General features: G+C 38.2%; 1 long non-coding RNA gene across 1 annotated transcript in view; it reads left to right on the top strand.

Moving 5' to 3' along the window:
* The first annotated feature begins 3136 nt into the window (after positions 1 to 3136).
* The window catches only part of LOC138161144 (uncharacterized), a 35112-nt gene continuing 21800 nt past the window's right edge, over positions 3137 to 16448 (top strand). The window contains exons 1-2 of the long non-coding RNA XR_011168289.1: positions 3137 to 3245; positions 3378 to 3478. This is a non-coding gene — a long non-coding RNA (uncharacterized lncRNA). The remainder of the gene's footprint in view (positions 3246 to 3377; positions 3479 to 16448) is intronic.

The following is a 16448-nucleotide window of genomic DNA, read 5'->3' as shown; positions in this document are numbered from 1 at the left end:
GGTGGTGGTGGTGGTGGGGGCGATCACGTGTATAAAACAAGGAAAAGTCGGCTGAAAGCAGAAGGGTAAGGACTTTAAATGCCAAAGAGGGGTTTTTATTTATTTAACCCACAGGCACTGAACTCCTTGAGAGCAGGGCTGACTTTTACTTTTCTTTGTATCTTAAGAAATTAACAAAGTGCTCAGCACATACTGTGTTTCCCCGATAATAAGACACTGTCTTATTAATTTTTTTTGGAAAGAAAAACACCAGAGGGCTTATTTTCAGGGGAGGGCTTATGTTGTCCTGCCTCAGCTCTCCTCTGCGGCACTGCTCTCCATGGCGCCAGCAAGCAAATCACTGGGGAAGAACAGGATGACTCGCTCACTGCTGCAGCTCTGATTGGATGCAGCTCAGAGCGCGGTGTGCGTTTCACCCAGTGGGGGGGGGCCAGTGCATACAGAGGGTACCGTAATGTAGCGTGTAGCGCAGGGGATCACCTTCACTACAGTAGCAATCTCAATAGGGCTTATTTTCGGGGGAGGGCTTATTTTAGAGGAATCTTACACAGTAAGGGGAGGGCTTATTTTTGGGATAGGTCTTATTATCGGGGAAACACAGTAGTAGCCACTTAATAAATATTTACTGACTGAATAATTAGAGAGTCACTGAGATTTCTTGAACCAGGTAAGTGACAGGGTCGTTGTATAGAGAATGAATTTGAGATAAGAAACTCCTGAGGCACAGAAATCAGGCAGAAGGCTTTTGCATAGTTCAGGGAAAGGTGATGAGGGCAGAAGTGCAGAAGTAAAGTCAATGTCTAAGGTCATACAAGTAAGTGACTAAGGTGAGATTCCAACTGAGGCTTTCTGATGCTCAGGTCAGAGCTCTTTCCACTATGTAATGTTATACCTCCTAAAGTCACATTAACTGACTGTGGCCTCTCTGTCCCTTTCCTATTCCCTCTCTGCCTTTGCCAGCACTATTATTCCATAATTCTATCGCATAGCCTAAGAATATGCATGTGTAGTTCCCCCCGGAGGAAAATACCAGTGTTTCTTTTTTCAAATCACATTATTTAAGCCACAATATTAGTTCACTTTGAAAGAAAACATTTTCATAAAACATTTAAGCCATGAAATATGAAAGAAAAGAAACAAATCCAAAAGAAAATCACTAATCAGAGTGACTTTCTTATTCAAATATAATATGTCACTAGAGTTCAAATCCAACCACCAAGAACAATGAAAACAACCCTACAAAGGAAAGTCTGTTACTAGAGCAAAAAAGAAAGGGAAAATATCTGGGCTAGTAAGTGATCTCTGAAATAAGGAGATCCCAAGAATTCAACTTCTCACACTTAAAAGTGATCATAAACTCATATGTTGATTTTGAATGTGATTAATTATGTTAATTGTTTTCCTAATATTGCACCATCCTTGCACTGATCGTAGTACAAATCCATCTTGATCATAGAAACCCATGTGTTGGAATATGTATTAGACTTCAGCAAAGAATATGTCCAAGTTTCCCATGCTGTTCTTGTTTGTAGGATGCAGAGATGAAGATGAAGAGGTAGCACAGGTAGGTGGTTCCAGAAATGATACATACAGTGACCAGATCCAAAGAACAGTCATTAATCATTTGACATTGACTTGTAGAGTAAGGATCTGTCCTTTGCCCTGCACTATTAAACATTTTTATTGATGAATTTGAGGAAGGCAGAAATGACTTGCTTGTCAACTTTCCAGACCACATGAAACTAGGAGAGATAGCAGAGTCAGATCCCTGAAAAATCTCAATAGACCAGAAAAAATGTGTCAAAATGTAATGTTTCTTTTTATTCGTGTCCAACTCTTCATGACCCCATTTGGGGTTTTCTTGACACAAATATTAGAATGGTTTATAATTTCCTTTTCTTGGTCAATTTACAGATAAGGAAACTGAGGCAGAGTTGAGTGACTTGCCCAGAGTCACACAGCTAACAAGTGTCTGAGGCCATATTTGAACTCATGAAGATGAGACTTCCTGACTTCAGACCCAGAACTCCAGACACTATGCCACCCAGCTGCCAATGCCAAATGTATTTAGATTAAACTTAACGGTGGTCAATGCAAAGTCATACTTTGGGGTCCAAAAATGCACCTCACCAGGACAATTTAGGGGAGGAATAGCTAGACTGTTGTTCCTGTGGAAAAGAACTTGGAGGTTTGACAAATTTCAAGATTATTATAAACTGAAAGTGCAACATGATAGCCAAAAAACCTAATGTAATACTAGGTTGCATTAGAAGGGGTATAATGTCCAGATGAGATGAGGTGACTGGACTATTCTACTCTCCTTTGGTCAGACAACATCTAGAGACTGGTGTTCAGTGTGGGATTCCATATTTTAAGAAGGATATTGGGAAGCTAGAGAGAGGCCAGAAAAGGGTCCCCAACATGATCAAAGAACTAACAACCGTGCCATAGAAATGATCCTGAAGGAAGAATGGTATAGTGGATAGAGAGCTGGTCTTGGGGTCAGAAAGACTTGGGTTGGAATCTTTCCTCAATACTTACTAGTTATGTGTCACAAGAGAAGCCATTCAGTCTCTCTGGGTGTAAGTTTCCTCACTGGTAAAACTGTGTTGGAATTCATGACTTCTAATGTCACTTTTAGTTCTAAATCTATGTTCTTATGAATTAGAAGTATTTAGCCTAGAAATGAGTAGGTTCAGTTTGGGAAGGCAGGGCAGAGGCCATGACAGCTGTCGTGGACTTAAAGGGCTGTCATGTAGAAGAGATATTAGATTTATTCTTCTTGACCCCAGAGGACATAACTAGGAACAACTCATGGAAGTTGAAGATAGGGTATATTTAGACTCACTGTAATGCATAACTTCCTAACAATTAGAGCTGGAGAAATAATAGCTTCCCCTTTTGTAGAGCCTTGTCAGTGTCATACAATGAGAATGTAGAGAGAGAGAGACAGAGAGACAGAGAGAGAGAGAGAGAGAGAGAGAGAGAGAGAGATTAGATACATGTATAGATGTATGGGTACAGATGTGTGTAGATGTATATATATATATATATATGAAAATTCTTATTTAAATATGGGCTAGATTAAGTGGTCTTTGAAGTCCCTTCCAACTCTGAGATACTACAATTCTAATTTGAATATGAGACCTGGATTCATATGCTTGCTCTGACACTTCTCTGCTCTGAGACTATGAGAAGTTTCTTCATCTCTTCTAAGTCCCTACTTCTTCATTTACGAAATGAAGGTAATAAAATTTGTACTATTTATCCCACAGTGTCCTTATGAGGAAGGTGCTTTGCAAACTTTAAAACCATATGTCCATCTAAGTTGATTAACATTATAATTAAAATTTGTTTTGTCTTCCATGCTTTTACAGTCTGATGGCTCACATCCAAAATGCATCTGGTCTTTCTGCCCTGAATTTCTGATCATCAATTCAGCTCTCCACTCTGCTTGCCCTCCATCCATGAAGCTCAGGTAAGTTGGGAAGCAGACTTAAGAGTTCTTACTCCCTGAGAACAGAGACTGGTGCTTTCCTTTCATCCCAATAATCTCTGAGACCCAGCTCATGGGCTCTTCTACATGTTTCAGATTCCACAAACAGACTTCACTTGGACTGGCTTTTCCTATGCCTTTGGTAACTGCCTGTTTCTACTAGAGAGCCTTCTTTCTTCAAAGCTTTCTGTAGCTTTCCCTGAAGGGCAGTTCTCCCCTTCTCCAAACACCTTGCTTCATGGAGATACAAAAGGGGCAAGAACAGAACAACTTCTAAAGTTGGGGAATGAGGAGTGAGCTGCCGCAAATGGATTGAAAAGTGTTTTTACAGCTTGCTTCTGGCAAGATCAGTCAGTACTCTAATATTTTGCTTGGAGGAAAAATGTCCTCAAACAGAAATACTGTACTCCTGAGAGTAATGACATCGGGGAGAAGGGGGGTAGGTGGGTAGAAAACCTGAGTGGAAGTCCTAATTAAAATGATTGAGGATTGTTTTACAGGATAAAGAACTTTGGAGAATGGTATGAGGTAATCACTGGAATTTTGAGCTGCAATCATAAATCCTGCAGCTCCGATTAGAGAAACAACATTCTAGGGTATCCTTATTCAAGTGTGTTAACAGTTCTGGAAGGAATCACAAGTGCCATCAATTTGTATAACACCAGAGCTCTAAAGAAGAGAATTAGATCCTGTACAAAATTAACATTGTGGTGGGGGATGGGAAGACCAAAGACCTGCCAAGGGTAGTGATTGCTACTGTTACCGCTTATTCTCCTGATTGTCCCATATAGTATGTATGAGTCCCCATGCCAAATCTATGAGCAGTTTGTCTTAAGTGGGTGGCATTTGCATTAGCACAGTGCTAGGGGAAGATGTGACCACTGGCAGAAGGTCATGACAGTGATGGAACTCTGAGTTGTGTGTAGAAGGGTGACCCAGCTGGTGAAGGGGGATATTTACTTCCTTTGGGATCCCAACACTCAGTTCAGGAACTCTTAACTTTTCTATGTCAAGGACCCCTCTGGCAGTCTGCTAAAGCCTATGGACCCCCTTCTAAGAATATTTTAAATTAATTAAACAAAATATTTTTAAAAATTACAAAGGAAATCAATTATATTAAAATAAATATTTTTTCATTCCATTTCCAAGACTCTAGAATATACCTTTGGACCCATTGGGGGTTTGTGAAACTTAGGTTAAGAACCCCTCATTTGGAGGGACATCATTACAACAGAGAAATATGCTACAACTATTCTTCCCCTCCATTATCAATATCAGGGCCACTCTAGTGCCTCCATATTACATCAAGTAAAACACAGAGCAGAATTCCATCTCTGCTATATAATTAATATTATTTTTTTTGTCAGATGTTAATACCATTTCCCATATTCTTATCACAAAGTCAAAGGTTACATAGTTACTTTTTGAAGGTAAGGATCAAAGAATGATAGAGTCCTAAATTTAGAGCTGTAAGAGACCTTAGAGATTGTTTTAACTGTTTCATTTTATAGGGGAGGAAACTGAAACTCAGAGATGATAAGTGATTTAAGTAAGTAGCAGAGCTGAATTTGAACCTAGTTCTTCTAACTCCTGTTCTAACAAGAACCTGTTCCACTGTACTGTATAATTGCCTTTTAGTCAGGATCCATGAGGGTAGAGAAGAGTAATTAAAATCAACCTAAGAAAGGATCTTTGCCAGGCTTATTAAAAAGAACATAGATTTAAGGCTATTAAGTAGGGAAGATTACTGTTGTATGGTCTGGTTTTTATCTGTGATCCCTAACCTCTCCAGAAAACTGTGAGTTTTCCATTATTTCTTTATAAAAAATAATTTAAAATTTTTTTTTCCCAATTACATGTCAAGCCAATTTTTAGCATTAATTTTTGTAAGATATTGAGTTCTAAATTTTTCTCCCCCCTTCCTAAAATGGTAGGAAATTTTATACAGGTTATACATGTGGTATCATGTAAAACCTATTTCCATATTAGTCACAACTGTGAAAAAAGAAACAGATCAAAAGAAAAATACAAAGTATGCTTTGATTTGCATTCAGAGTCCATCAGCTCTTTATCCAGATATGGATAGCATTTTCCTTTTTGAGTCCTTTGTACTTGTCATGGATCATTGTATTGCTGAGAAGAGCTGAGTAATTCATAGTTGATCATTGCACAATGTTGCTTATACTGGGTATGTTTTTCTGGTTCTTCTCATTTCACTTTGCTTCAGTATGTACAAGTCTTTTCAGGCTTCTTTGGAAATCTTCCAGTTTATCATTTCTTATTGTACAATAATAGTATTCTATTACATTTGTGTGCCACAATCATTCACCAATTTATTGGTATCCCCTCAATTTCCAATATTTTGTCACCACAAAAAGGGCTGCTATGAAAATTTTTGAACATGTAGGTCCTTTTTCCCTTCTTGTGATCTCTTGGGATACAGACCTAGTGGTAGATTAATGGACCAAATGGTATGCACAGTTTTATAGCCCTTTGGGCATAGTTCCAAATTGCTCACCAGAATGGGTGAATTAGTTCACAACTCCACCAATATCCTTCTTGCATCAGTGTCCTAATTTTTTACATACTTTCCAACATTTATCATTTTCCTTTTTTTGTGACAATCTGTTAAGTGTGAGGTTATACCTCAGAGTTGTTTTAATTTGCATTTCTCTAATCAAAAGTGACTTTTTTTTGCTTTTTGGAGGGCAATTGGGGTTAAGTGACTTGCCCAACGTCACACAGCTAGTTTTTGTGTTAAGAGTCTGAGCTTAGATTTGAACTCAGGTTCTCCTGACTCCAGGGCCGGTGCTCTGTTCACTGCGCCACCTAGCCACCCCTATCAAAAGTGATTTAGAGCATAAATAACTTTGATTTTTTAAATCTGAAAACAACCTGTTAAAATCCTATAAAAATTTATCAATTTGGAGAATGGCTTATATTCTTATAAATGTGACTGAGTTCTCTATAAATTTGAGAGATGAGTCCTTTATCAGAGACAATTTCTATAAAGATTGTTCCATAGCTTTCTGCTTTCTTTCTAATCTTGGTTGCATTGGTTTTGTTTGTGCAAAAGCTTTTTAAATTTAATATAATCAAAATTATCTATTTTGTAATGTTTTCTAATCTCTTATTTGGTCATGAACCTGGAACTCACTTAATATCTCCTTTAAGAATTTGGATGCTATGCCACTTGGTGTACATATGGTTAGTATTTCTATTACTTCGTTGTCTATTGTGCCTTTTTGCAAGATGTAGTTTGCTTCTTTATCTCTTTTAATTAGGTCTATTTTTGCTTTCACTTTGTTTGAGATCAGGATTGCTACCCCTGTTTTTTTTTTTTTACTTCAGCTGAAACATAATAGATTCTACTCCAATTCCTTACTCTGTGTATGTGTGTATCTCTGCTTCAAGTATGTTTCTTGTAAACAACATATTGTAAGATTTTGGTTTTTGATCCACTCTGCTATCTGCTTCCATTTTAGGAGAGAGTTCATCCCATTCACATTCACAGTTATGATTCCTAGCTATGTATTTCCCTCTATTCAATTTTTCCTCCTGTTTGTCCTCTCTCTCCTTTCACTCTTTCCCTTCTAGACATTGTTTCGTTTCTGTCTAACACCTCCCCCAATCTGTCTTCCCTTCTGTCAGTCCCTCCACACACATCCTTTACTTAATCTCCTTCCCTCCTATTTTCTTGTCCAGTAAGAAAGAATTCTATATTCAACTGACTGTGTATAGTATTCCTTCTTTGAGCCAATACTGATGACAGCAAGTTTCAAGTAATGCCTGCCACCCACCCTCCCATATTACCCTTCACTAAAATAGGTTTTTCTTGCCTCTTCATATAAACTAATTTACCCCATTCTACCTCTCACTTCCTTCTGCATCCAGTGTACTACTCTTTCTTGTCCTTTAATTATTTTTCATGTCATTCTCTCAAATTTACTTTATGCTCATACCCTCTGTCTATGTGTAATCCTTCTAACTGTACTATAAAGTACAATTTTTAAGAATTACAAGTATCATCTTTTAGGGATATAAGCAGTTGTAATACCAAGCACAAGCAGCTTTCCAGAGGACTGCTTCTGTGGACAGCTTCAAGGTTCTGATTACACAGTATAGTGAACTCTGTTTATTCAGTAACGAACTAAGACAAAACATTCACAGAAATCAAAGTACAGCATTCACAATGTTATGACATAACAACTTATCACTAAAACAGCCACATAGTTTTCACCAAAGTGGTCACATAGTTTAAAATGAAGTACAATCATTTAGTAACTCAGTCATTTAGTAATTCCTTAATTCAATCATCCTTAAGAAAGCTTGTCTCCTTAATGGACACAAAGTACTAAGGTCAAAGTTCTCCACCCCTAGGTCACAGTAAACCATAATCTTCTCAGTCAGCATCAGGTACCCAAGAAGAGATCTTTTCATCTTAACTTGAGGCCGGCTTTCAGCTTCCATGATTCCTCTTTCATGGTCCCAGCTCCTGCCTGAATCTACACACCTGTCACCTGGGTTCAAAGGCAGACAGCTCCCAGTTCCTTTTCCAGTTCTTCATCTAGTTCCTTGCCTAGTTCCCATTCCATATTGAAGCTCACAGTGTCTAATCCACCTCAAATCCTTCACAGTTCCTGTTTCTGGGAAGACAAAGCTTAACAGAGCCAAAACAACATTCATTCACATTGCTGACAGCATCATCAATTCACTATCTGCCTGTGAAATCAACTCAGACCCACAAACAAGGTCTGAGAACTCAACACACATCATCAGTATAGAAATCAACACAGACCCAAAAACAATGTCCAAGAGGTCAACACAAATAATCAACATAAAAATAAACAAAGACCCACAAACAAGGTCCAAGAAGTCAACACAAATCATCAGTAAAATTCTAGGGCCTCCAAAACCATCCTCTAGGACTTCTGTAAACAGACAACCAGAAAATCCTCTTTCAGGGCTTCCAGTAAGGTCCCAAGGCTTCTGTAGAAAGGATCACAAACAAGCATCAATACAGACAGAATAGACAAACAGAGTGCCAGAATACCAGAAGTTTTCTCCTTTTCTACCACAACAGCTCCCTTCTCAGTTCTCCTCTTTCCAGCCTGGGCTTCTCCTTATATATGGTCATTAGTTCCTCCCCTTTCTGTTGCTGATGCAACAGTAGTTCACAGGTTCTAGGCTTTACAACTTGTGGGGTTAACAAGTTCTGCTTCTCAATCATGGACAAGGGTCAGAAGAAACTTGAACCTAAACAAGGTGCCAACTAAATAGCTGAAACAAGGTGTTAACTACTTTGATTGCCATTATAGCAGTTCAGCCCCAATTGAATCCCTTATGTTTTCTTTTCCCCCTTTAGGCTTCTCTTGGGTCTTGATACTGGAGATTAAATTTTTTGTGTTCAATTCTGGTTTTCTTCTTATGAAAGCTTGAAATCCTTCTATTTCATTGAATTTCCTTGAAGTATTATGCTTAATTTCACTGGGTAAGTGATTTCTTGGATGTAGTCCTACCTCTTTTGCCTTATGGATACCATGTTCCATAACTTCTGATGCTTCAATGTTGCAGCTGCTAAGTCCTATGTAATCCTGATTGTGGCTTCCCAATATCTGAATTCTTTCTGGATACTAGCAATTTTTTTTTTCCTGGACCAGATAGTTCTGAAATCTGGCTATAATATTCCTTGGAGTTTTTATTTGGGGATCTCTTTCCTAAGGTGATTGGTGAATTCTTTCAATGCCTATTTTACTCTCTAGTTCCAGGATATCAGGGCTGTATTCCTTGATAATTTCTTGAAAGATGTTGTTTAGGTCTTCCTTTCGATTATGGCTTGCGGGTAGTCCAAAAGTTCTGACATTTTCTCTCCTGGATCTATTTTCCAGGTCAGTTGTTTTTCTCATAAGGTATTTTACATTTTTATTTTTTTCTATTCTTTCAAATTTGTTTGATTCTTGATGTCTTAAAGAGTCTTTAGATTCCATTTGCTCAATTCCAACTTCTAAGGAGTTATTTTCCTCAGTTAGCTTTTGTATTTCCCTTTCCATTTAGCTAACTTTATTTTTAAGGAGTTTTCTTCAATGGATTTGTGTATCTTCTTTTCCATTTCATCAATTCTTCTTAAGTAGTTTTTTTTTCTAAGCTGTTGACTCTTTTCTCACAATTCTCTTGGTCCCTCTCATTTCTTTTCCCAATTTTTCTTCTACCTCTCTTATATTATTTTAAGCTCCTTTAAAAAAAAAAAACTCTTCCATGAGTTCATTCTGAACTTGAGATCACTTCCCATTTTATTTTGGGGTGTTTTGACATTGTTATCTTCTTCTGAGTTTGTGACTTGATTTTCCCTGTCACCATAATAACTTTCCATGCTCAGAATCTTTTTTGTTGTTTTTTGCTCCTTTTTTGACCTTTTTCTTTCTTTTAAATTTGAACTCTGCTCCCGGGTTGGAAGGGCACTCTCTCAGGCTTCTTGTGCCAAGGGCTGCAGGCTCTGGTTATTTACCTGGTGTTGCACTGATTTTGCCCTGAAGCCTATGGGGAACCCTCATGTCTAGTACTACAGTGAGTGGGTGGCTGGCACTGCTGGAAGCCATAGGGGTCTGGAAGTTTAACTGGTGCTGAACCAAGGTCCTAGTGTTGGTGTCTGGTTCATGCTGAGACCAATAGGGTGTTTATGTATTTCCCAAGGTTACACTGAAGCACATGGCAGTTCTAGGAGTTGGAATCTGCCCATTCCCCTGGCTCCATTGAGTTACATGGAGGGGTAAGGGGGTCTGGTATTGCGTTTTGCCTGCTCCACAACACTGGAGCTCAGGATATCCCCCTGGTTTGTTAAGGTGGGGCTTGCTGGGACGTTCCCTGTCTTGGACTTACCTCCCCTTTTACCTGAGTGAGAGAGACCATTTTTGCTGATCTTCCAGGTTTCTTGGGCTAAAAGATTGTTTCATGCCATCTTTTTGCTGGTACAGCAGTTCCAGGATTTGTTTTGGGAGTACCATTTTATGGCTGTCTGGAGCTGAATATGGGAGAGTTAAGGTGATTTACTGCTTAGTTGACCATTTTGACTTCCAGAAGTCCCTCTCCTTATTTCTTAAAGGGGCATATCTACCCTAGATTGTTAGGGTTAGAGTGGTTTACCTATTCCTATGCTGACTAAATGGTTTTTCCAAGGGAAGACTCAGCAGGTGTGATTGGCTGGGTATTCAGCTTCAACAATGACATCTGACAATTCCCTCAGCCTGTTTTCACTTCTCATTTTTACCTTCTCTCCCTCTTCAGGTCTTCCCAATTCTAACACCTGAAATTCAGGAGAATTTAAGAGAACTCTGGTCTCTTACTGATTTTTAAAAATCTATATATCTATTCTCCTTGCAAAAAAATGCTAATTTTTGGTATTCATTTGAATTTATAGTAACAGACTAATAAGACACTTTAATCTACTTTCCATTTGACATATTTCATCTTAAGACTATATGCATATTTAATAAAAAATAAATCTAATACTCAAATCCTCAGGGGCTGTGATTTTTCATGTTCTCTCCCTTATGATCATTTATTTGGTGGTAAACTCCATCCACAATCCATCAAAAGGAATGAGGACATTCTATCCTGCAGGTCTCTGAGGTTATGCCCCTACAGGGAGGTTGCAGATGAACTAGAGTGCAGGAAATGTTTATTATTAGGCATAACTTCTAAAGAGCTTTGCTAAGTGCTGACTACATTTTCATTTTCTCTTCTGCTTTGTATAGCTATAAGTAGAACTGCCTCTGGAAATCTTCCAGCTCTCACTTTTGGCCATTCTGCCTTCAGACAGGCTACTGTTAAAGGTCATATAGTGTTTCTACATGATATTCTTAGAGGCAGAGGGCAACCTCTGATGGTCTACAGATATGATATGATTTCAGGGGTACTGAATGGTATCCTCCATGGCCTAGCCTACCTTAATGCTATCATCATTGATTAGAACTTTATCCTTTAATTCCCTAAAAATATTTTTCAGACTCTTCATGATCCCATTTGGAGTTTTCTTGGGGGAGATACTAGAGTGGTTTGTCATTTCTTTCTCCAGCTCATTTTACAGATGAGGAAACTGAGGCAAATGGGTTGAAGTCACACAGTTAATAAGTGTCTGAGGCCAGATTTGAACTCAGAAAGATGAGTTTTCCTGATTTCAAGCCTAGTACTCTATCAAGTGTATAGGTGGAGAACTGGATAAAGTGCTGGGCTTGCAGTCTCATCTTCCTGAGTTCAAATCTGTCCTCAGACACTTATTAGCTGGACAATAGAACATGGAAAAGTAATTTCACCCTGTTTGCTTCAGTTTCCTCATCTGTTAAATGAGTTGAGAAGGAAATGACAAACCACCCTAGTATCTCTCTCAAGAAAACCCTAAATGGAGTCACGAAGAGTTAGACAAGACTGAACAACAACAAAATAACAACACTTTAAACTATTATCAGACCATTATATCTCAGTGTGAATGAATAAGTCATTCAACAAGCTTCTATCATGACCCAGGGTCTGTGTTCTATACCAGAGATACTAAGACAGAAAACAAAAAAGAAGTCCCTGTCTACATGGAGATTACATATTGTAGTTTATATATAATATTAATGACTAATTTAAATGAAACTTGATCTACTGAATGGATACTTCAGCAGTGAGTGTTTAAAATCCTTCACTAAATTTTGCTTAGAAAAGGGGAAAATGTTAGTTTTAACACAGTTAAATTAGCTCTTTTATGAGGGAAAAGATGTTTTCCTTCCCTGATAATTGTCATTGGGGGCAATAGATACCAACAGATTATCAGTGATTGACTGATGATAATCGACTATAGTCAATATCCAGATTTCAGAAAGGCTCAGTCTGGTGGAGAGGTTCCTGGTAAAACAGAATTCATTTCAGTATATAAGAAGTATTTCTTAAATGTTTATTATATGCCAGGAACTGTGCTGATCACTGGGGATACAAGACATAAAAAATAGTCCCATGTCCTCAATGATCTTCTACTGAAGTCAGCCCTGCCAGAAGACATAGAACCAAAGACATTTCTTAACCTCATTCCGATTTCTCAAATGCTTCATATCACTGCATTTGGATCCCATCTGTGGAGGTTTTACAAGCTTCTTAAGAGGGAGGAGCATTTTTTTTACTTTGTATCTATTCCAATCCAATAACCATTTATTAAGTGTCTACTAGATGCCAGACTCTGCACAAAGTATTGGGGATGCAATTAACAAAAAGAAATCCAGTTCCTGACCTCAAGGAATTTACAGTCTCATCAGCAGAGACAATATACAAAAGAAGGTAGGAAAGTGGGGTGGGGGGACATCATGGGATATCTTATTCTATGGAATTTAAATCCATGGAACAAAGAGTTGTATCCCTCAGAGCCTAGCTCAATTCCTGGCATATAATAGGCACTTAATAAATACTTGTTGAATTGGACTGAAAATCCTACTAGTATGTGTATAGAAACATCATTTATCCAAATAAATAAATATGAACTCTAAGGACAATAAATACAAAAGTTACAGAATACTAGCAACTGGGCAGGTTTTTGATAGGTGTGGAGGGAATGCCGCAGTGAGTGGAGGGAATGCCGCTGAGAGGAGAAAGGGGAGAAGATCTAGAAGACTGGAGCACAGATGACAAATTTTGCCAACTTTTCAATATTGCCAGTGACTGGCCCTGGGCTAGAGATATATCACCTTGATTCACAGACAACACAATGAAGAGATACACCTCAATAAAATGGTACTAAGTCTTTAATTCAAGGCTGAGTCACACACAAACATGAGATAGCAATATGTAAGGGAGGCAGTGTGATATAGAGAAGATTACTGGATTTAGAAACAGAAAACTTAGGTTTAATCTTAGCTCTTACAACTTCCATCTAGGTGACCTTGAGTAAATAATTTCAGCACTTTGGGTCTCAGTTTTCTTATCTGTGGAAGAAGCTTATCCCCCTCAATCCTGCTTAATGTAACTAATAAGATGCTCTATATTTAATGCTTTTGTCAGATACCTCTTTGATTGACTTGGTACAAATTAAATTATGCCAAACAGGAAATATCTTGTGATTGGTTGAAGAGAAGTAGTCATTTTCTGTCAGTCTTACATAAAAGAGCAAGTCAGATCAGACTTTAGCATTCTAATAGCAAGCCAGACTAGTGACATAGAAGATCCACCTCAGACTTTCAGAAGGAACTGATTGGGGGAAGGAATGACTCTTTGTCTCCGCACTCTCAACCCCAAACAGAACATAGCCTTGTGAACTTGAAAAGGGAAGATTTATAGTTCTAATTGACTTGGTGGTAGCAGCAAAACAGCTACAGATGTTGGTAGGGCTTATATCCAGAGTCAAAGACAAACAGGATGCATTGTGGAAAGATATCTTTAAGACTCTGCAAGGTCACAGACAGCTCATCAGAGAACTCTACTTCAGTAACACCACATGAGGATTCTGTGAAGGGAGCAAAGGACTTGTATCCAACCTTTTGCCACATGTGATCTCTAAGCTTGAAAACATTTTCCCCAGGACTTTGAATATACTTTTGGGAGAGTGTGTCCTAGACTTTTTGATGGTTATTTTTGCACCAATTCTTTTTTACTATATCACATAAGTAAATACCCTTTCTCAAAGGTTGCTAAGTCTGACTGGCAAATAATCCATGAGGAGTACACAAGATGGGGGCTCATGAATACAGCATTAGAATATCACCACCATCACTCCAACCCCTCAGGGTCATCCCCTATTACCCAGAATGGAAGATATAGTTAACTCTGGGAACCAATCCTCCAATGCAAGAGGAAGTTGATATATGAACCGAGAGAGTGCTTCATTTGTAGAACAGGGGGACGGGGTGGTATTCAGTACTCTCTAAGAAATTTTCAGTTCTAAATCCTATGAACCTTTCTGCTCTCTTTGCTTTGGTAATTGGAAAACCTAACTCGGCCAGGTTCTGCTACTGACTAATCATATGACAGTGAGCAACCTTTGTTTCTGCAAAGTTTTATGCTGTGTACTAAATGCTACACAAGATTCTTATGAAGATCATGTAATATGATAGATGGGAAAAGTTTGCAGGTCCCTCCTAACGGGGAGCAAAATGATCCAATGGTCATTCAGGTTTGGGTATACGCTCTCTGTCATCAGGGCTTCTTTTTGTAGATGTTCATTAATTATTCCTTTAATAGCACCTTTTAGAATTTTATCCGGAATTAAAGCCAAGATAACTAGATTATAGTAGGCTAACAATATTGAACAATAACCTCTCTAGACATTATTTTCCTTTTACATTCTGACATTGATCAAAGTTTTAAGTACACACACACAGACAGACACACACACATACCTATATACATATACACACATAGTGATTCCATAATCAAGTCTACTAGTTCTATAGTCTGCCCAAAGAGAGTCAATGAGGGATTAGTGATGAACATATCACTCCCCCCTTGGATAGAGACAGCTAAATGACCCAGTGGGAAGAGTACTGGACCTCAAAGTCCCGCCTCATTTACTAGCTGTGTGGCCCTAGGCAAGTCACTTAACCTCCTTCTGTCTCAGTTTCCTCATCTGTAAGAAGGGGACAATAATGACATTTACCTCCAAAGGTTGCTATGAAAATGAAATGAAATAATATTTATAAAATACTTGGTTAACCTTAAGGCACTATGTAAATGTTAACTAACATGCTAGAAAACAAAAGAAAAATAAAAGTGTAGCAGTCCTTCCTCTGTCATAGATTATGATCCTCTCATCAACCCCAAGCAGTATTCTCATCCTTTTTTGATCCTGTCCTTCTTTTTCCCAAAAGAACTAAAAAACAAACAAAAAACCTCACATGGTCTTGTGCTGTCCTTAGCTTTCTTCACCATCTCCAACTCATTCCTGACTTTATTTTTACAGGACTGTGCCATGTTTTTGCATCCATACTCAGTTACCCATCCTTGATTCTATCTACACTGGTCTCTTTAGACGTGTCTCCCCTTTCTAACATTATTTTTCTCTTAATGTCTTCATCATTTCATTCTTGAAAGAGTCACATGCCTCTTCAACTGACCCCTCTCTAAAATGTTAGATACTATCTGTCTTTTCTCTGAACCCTTGAAATTGGTTCTCCAAAAATCTAGTATTCACACCAGACTATGATGAACTCCCCCTCTTTTTTTTTCTATTGCAAATTTTAATATTGAGTGGTCACCATGACCAACTTGATGAGAATTTATTTCCCTTGTTGATTTTACCACTTTTTGAAGGATAAAATCACTAAGGTAAGTGGAAGAGAGACGGAGAAGGAGAGGTTGAGGAAAATAGAAGCTAGAGAGAGAGAAACAGACACAGACAAAGAGAGAAGGGAGAGAAAGACAGAGAGAGACAGAGACAGAGAGACAGAGAGAGAGGGACAGAGTCAGAGAGACAATGAGACAGAGAATCTCATATGCCAGGATTGTGATTTGTTTCCCAAGTTCCTCATCTAGTTCTTTCATTCAAGTAGTATGATATAGATATATAGATATATATGTACATACACAATACACATATATGTACACACATGTATATATACATAGATATGTGTGTACATGTGCACGCACACATATATGTATATACACACATAGTCTCTCTGATAACAGACAATATCCTTTTATCTCTCCCTTCACTGATCCTCACACAAATGCTCTCTATTATCTTTCTTTTGGGGGGTTCCTGAATTTCTTCCCATGCATATGTCTTAACAAACAATTCAATCCCCTGTCCTGTGATATGCCAGTCTCAGATCTCACCAAGAGGTCAGATTCACATACTTACATTAGGATATCTAGTTCAAAGCATGATACCCATACTACATTTATGCATAGACATCAGATGCCATGGCTCCTTTCTTGAATCTAGAATCTCTACTGTTATTCTTCCTACATTGTTGCTGCTATCTATAATATG

This window comes from Petaurus breviceps, unplaced genomic scaffold (assembly GCF_028583685.1).
Source record: "Petaurus breviceps papuanus isolate PSGF00001 unplaced genomic scaffold, PetGlider_PUasm1.0 118, whole genome shotgun sequence".
In the NCBI taxonomy this organism is placed as follows: domain Eukaryota; kingdom Metazoa; phylum Chordata; class Mammalia; order Diprotodontia; family Petauridae; genus Petaurus; species Petaurus breviceps.
Note: the sequence above shows the minus strand (reverse complement) of the source record. Positions and strands in the feature narration are given on the sequence as shown.